Here is a 5880-nt window from a genome sequence, read left to right on the forward strand (position 1 = left end):
CTCCTTCCCAGACCTACTGCTTCTTTCTACCTCCTCCTTTCACCTCTGTATGAACTTGGGCTGTCACTTTACCTCTCTTCACATCTGTAAATTAAGGATGCAGTGAACATTAAAATTGTCATATAATTAAAATGTTAGCATATCACAGGATACAGAATAAGTGCTCAAAATATGTTGGCCTTCATTAAGATCATTACTATTATCCTTCAGCCTAAAGCAATAGTGGCCCTGGCAGTCAACTCATGCCAATAAACACCTGTCTGACTACCAACAACTACAACATGTTGTCACTCCTTCCCATAAAAATCTAAATTCCATTTGGGCTCATTCAGGACCACTTCAATCATAATCAAAACCTTCAAATCTAAGTAACTACACTTCCCAGAAAATCAGAGCTTGTCATGGTATGAATAAGTATAATGTCCAACCCCAGCATACAGAGAAACTATCTGTCAAACTGTCACGGAGCTCCTTCCAGAAACCCAAATTTGTGCAACCAAATTACTCTTTATAATTTCATGGTTTTGTTCAATATGATTACATTATTTCTGATGGACATATCAAAGTTATTTCAGATTGGGTTAATCTGATTAGCAGAATATTAAAACTTGTTATTTTAGTCCAAGTAGTATGACACTGAACTACATTTTCTTATCAACCAAGAAAAATAACAATTTGCAATTTTGTCTTCCTAGAAGACATTCTTGTTCAGAAATTTCAAAACATTTTAATATTGCATGAATTTCATGTTTATATTGCAAAGAGGTTAATAATAACTATTAGAATTTCCTCTGTTAGGGCTCTTTTTCCCCCAGTATATGATAGATATTGAATAAGCTATGTACTTACTTATAAGCGATATCTTTCCGATCTTTAAAACTAAATATAGAGCTGCCCGCTAGACATCTCCATTTAGATGTTCCATCACAATAACAACAACAACAACGATAATAATGGCTAACACTTACCATAGCACTTACTCTGTACCCAGCAGTATCTCAAGTACCTAATTTCATTTTCTCAATCTTACGATCATGACAAACCTATGAATAGGGATTATTATTCCCATTTTATGGAGGAAACTGAAGTATGAAAAATGTAAATAAGCTGCTCGGGATCACACAGCTACTGAGTGTCAAGAGCCTGGATTCAAACCCAAGAAGATTGGCTCCAGAGTCTGGCTTTTAACCACTGACTACACACCATTTCCATTCTGCCTCTCATGGACACCTGAAACTCTCGTGATTAAAACAGAACTTATCATTTTTAACCAAAACCCAGTACTAACTCCTATGTTTATTAATGCCAAAAACATCACATGATCTCTCACCTATTTGCTCAGGCAAACATGGAGCTCTGAATCTGAGTAACCCCTCTCACTCATCCAAACAAATCGTGACAGTTCTTTCTCCCAAATATATCATTCTTCAAATTGATTTCTCTTTCCTATTCCAGTCCAAGTGATTCTTGTCTCTCCCTCTCTCTCTCTCTCTCTGTCTCTCTCTCTCTCTCTGTCCTGGATCAGATCACTGCGTTAGCCTCTTAACTAGTCTCTGCCTCCAATCCTGGCTCATACAATCCATTCTCCGTTCTGCAGTCAAAGTGAGTTTTCCAAAATGCTAAAGTAATTATGTCACCTTCTAACTTAACTTCAACAGTTTCCTGCTATCCTTAGCAAAGTGTCCAAATTCCTCAACATGGCTTATAGGGTGCTTAGGGTTTAGTCTGTGCTATTTCCCAGCCTCACCATCAACCATGCATGAGTGATGCTCCAGTCACACTCAGCCTTCTTCAATTCTTCAAACGCAGTATGTTTTCTTTGCCTCGGGGTCTTCACACACATTATTTTCACTGTGCATACACACTGTAGAACACACCACACTTCTTCACCTGGCAAATTCTTACTTATCCCTCGAGTTCCAGTTTATGGAAGTCTTCCCTGCTCTGCCCCAGGCATGTGTGCACATAGCCCCTAAATTTCCCTTACAAAAGCATTAATCAAGTTCTATCATAATAGTTTTTTTTAAACTCTCTGCATCCACCTCTAAACTGTAAACTTCATAAGTCCAAATCTATTTTATTTATAGACGCTCAATAAGTGTTTGTGAATTTAATGAATAAATACAAGACACAAACGGCTAAAGAAAAGTGATACAGAGATACTATATACAAGAAACTACATACTCTTAAATTGTCTATTTTCTACCAAAAAGTAGATTTGCATGGCTATTCTGTGTGAACTACTCTACAATAAGCAATTATAAAGATGAAAAAGGAATGGTGAGTGGCCATGAGCAAACTACAATGGAGAAAGAACAAATGAAGGTATAGATTAAACATCACTCTTGGAGGTTGATAAATATGTGCTTATTTAAAATCATGGTCACTGAGATATACACAAGTATTGATAAGATTACTGAAACAATAACTAAGGTTGAAGAGAATTCTGTTGATCTAGCCTTGAGGAGAAAGTTGATTGAAGATTTTGGAAAATTAGTGTTTACAGGGTTTCCTTTACAAACTCTGCTGCCCCCTAAATTTATGAGGAGTGAAATTAAGACTGGAGGTCCGGTGTAAACTGGATCAAGATCCCTTAGCCAAAGGAGGAGATAGGAACTTATAACTAAAAGGGAGGACAGGAACACAATCATTCTGATCAAACACTTTGCACCACAATCATTTTTAAGAATCAAAATTTTATGGATTCAATAGTTTTGAACACCTATTATAATTTAGGTTCCAGGAATGTAACAGGGAAATATGTCCTTACTTTCTGCAGATCTGTGTAAGTACCAGAGACTCATGATTTCAGCTCTAGGTTTCAGGTTGAAGAAAATAAGTGCTGAGATGACCTGAAATTATTTATAGTGGAATAACCTCAATGAATCAAAGAAAACCATCATTGATTAAAAGCAACCCCTTCATATGGACATCAGTACAAATATGGTAATCAAAGAACCATGTGTTTCATGTACTTCTGAAAATATGTTTGAAATCACCCTTCCGGAGAGATTAGCATGGCAAAACCCAATTAGGGTAAGCCAGGGACCATTCCCTGATGAATCAGTCTATGAAGTACCATGTGTTTACATTTATAAGTCCCTGGGGCCCCAAAGATCCACAGATTTCAACAGAGTCAGACCCTAGAGTGAGTGAATTACTTCTGAAGAAAACAGGACTTCACACAGTACACCAAGGCAGGTAATGATAGATTTAGCACAAGGTAACTTTTTGCTCTGGAGGCCCCCCAACATTGGGAAAGTCAATTCAGTGTTGCTTTATCTTATTCTGATATAATAAATAAAGTATGAACCTAATTTACTTCAAATGCTTGTGCCTCATGGTTTTAAAACAATCTCTAAAAATTCCTATTCACTCACGTCTTAACTGCAACAATACCATTTTCCCCCTGCAGCTCCCTATATGTTTTAATTATGAAGGGGAAGGAAAGCCTATAAAACCTGGCAAATGATATGAAATTATGTCCTTAGCTTAATTAGAAAACATTCTTTAAAAAGGATCCATATGTAACTCCTCTTGAATGGAGAGATTAAAATAAATATTAGTCTAATTAAATTATTCCATATAAATTTCATTTGCAGCATTCTATGTGGAATTTTGTAAAGAGTTATGGGAAACACTTAGCAGAATATTTCTGTTATGCTAATGACCTCCAAGCCATGCCATATTTCATCCTTCAGGACCTTGCATAGGCAGGTAGAAGAGAGACTATGAAGGAGATCACTGAATGCGCTTAAATTTCAGAAAGGAAAATATAGTTATCTAGACACTGGATATTAGAGTGTATTTTTATTAATAAAATACGTACATTTTCAAGTTATTTCTCTTTTTTAATAACATGTTTTGAGCTTTTGGATTCTCTCTCTTTTCTGCATGCTCATATCTCACCTGTCTTCATTGCAGCTGCCAACAGCACTGAGCTTTGTGTAGGAAATTATCACTGGGGAACACAGCAGTTTTGACTTCTTTGTGAGACTGCTTGTTTCTTCCTTTGATGAACAAAAGCACTTCTCCGGAGTTTGTGTGTTTCTTCTAGGAAACACCTTAAAGAAATAATTAGCTAGGCTGGTAGTTTCAGGAGAGAGAAAGTGAACCTTTACCGCTACCAGAAAAGCCTATTTTTGTGTTTTGGTCAATAATCAATAGTTTTCTTTGTGAACACAAGTCCTTTATAAAATGAAAGTTGTAAAGACCTTTAAAAATGATCTTAAAGCAACAAGGATCACTCACAAATGGTGCTAATTTGACTTGCTGAGGTTTTTTTTTTGTTTTGTTTTTTATTCATTACTGCATTGATCTCAACAGCTGTAGGTACTTAAACTCTCTTTCTGGACCCCTTGCACCCTACGCTGTGCACAAGAGAAGAAGTAGGGACAATTATTACCAATTTTTCACAGAGCCCAGGGAGCTGCTTAGGAGGAGGATGGACGTTCTTCTTCCTGCCACATTCCCCTCACACTCACCAATTGCAACAGCGTCTCATAAAATAGCACAGTAATATTCATTAGGAAAAATAGAATTTTTATACATAAGAACAAAGGAAAAAGAAGTGGTAAGAGAAAGACAGGAAAGAAGGAAATTTAAGCTAGTCTTTTTCAAGCTAAGGGTGTCTCCAGTGGTATATAATGAAAGGTCTTTGTGGATTTCATTGGGTGTATGTGAGCATTTATGGCACCTGTGCCTGCAAGGGAGCCGCACCAGCATCCAAATGGTAATACTGGTGTGTAATTACAGAGCACTTAACTGCATTCAGCCTTGGTTTGTTTCTCTGATAATTTCCACTTTCCCTGTTCAAGAAGCTGTGGACACTGTAGAAGCTGAGGTTCAAGTACCTGCAGCTGTTGAGATACATGAATGTAGTAGCTGTTTTTAAAAAAGTTTCCAGTAGGAATGCTGTTTAAGAGGAAAGTTTGACACAAGTACAGTTAAAATACTCTACTTACCTTTCCAAAGCTGTAAAATCCTACATCTCTAATTGGATCATTCTTTAGTCCTCTTTCTTCTTCATTTCACAAGCTGGCTGCGCTCCTTTACACCCCAATCAGTAGAGCTGGTCCTCCTTGCCCACTGTTGAATTCTCAGCATGGAAAATGCTAGTTTGATGTTTATTCAGCTCTACAGACATAGCCCATATGTTGTCTGCACTGGTGATATATAACAGATTCAGAGGTTTTAAAATGTGTTAACCTGTTTGTATAAAAGAGTACAAATGTTCCAAAAGGACAAAGCCTTGTCAAATCTGAACACAAATCTGCTTTCATTTTCTTGCATTTCCCTCCGCCAACCAAACTACTGAATGCGTTATTTATTTGTGTTTAGTTCTTTCCTAAAATTTGGAACATTAGGAAACCCAAAGGTAACAAAAACAAAAATTAATATAATTTCATTTTCAGCACCTTGGAGAGAGTGTGTATCATCTTCCGTTTCCCCAAAACCCTTTATTTCAGGAACAAAAATATAGTGATTATTTAGAAACAGTACTGCTTGATTAATTATTACTACTCTTCTCATTTTATTGTATTTTACAAATAGCTTCTTCAAATTAATATAAAAATTGAGAGCCTTTATAAAATTTCCACGACACAAAACTATTACTTTGACCTTTTGGTACTTTCAGCAAGCAATTCTTTTGTTTCTAATTATGAGTTACTTTTCTAAATTGGTCACTAACTGATTACTTTTGGTCAAAGTGTAATTTTTCTCTTCCTCTGAGTGTGTATATATACATGTGTATTTAGATAGATAGATACATGATAGATAGATACATGATAGATAGATGATTGATAGAGGATAGACAGAGAAAGCAATACTAAATCAAATGGGGTAAAATATTACCAATAGGCAAATCTGGGTAAAGGG

This window comes from Phocoena sinus, chromosome 7 (genome assembly GCF_008692025.1).
Source record: "Phocoena sinus isolate mPhoSin1 chromosome 7, mPhoSin1.pri, whole genome shotgun sequence".
NCBI lineage: Eukaryota > Metazoa > Chordata > Mammalia > Artiodactyla > Phocoenidae > Phocoena > Phocoena sinus.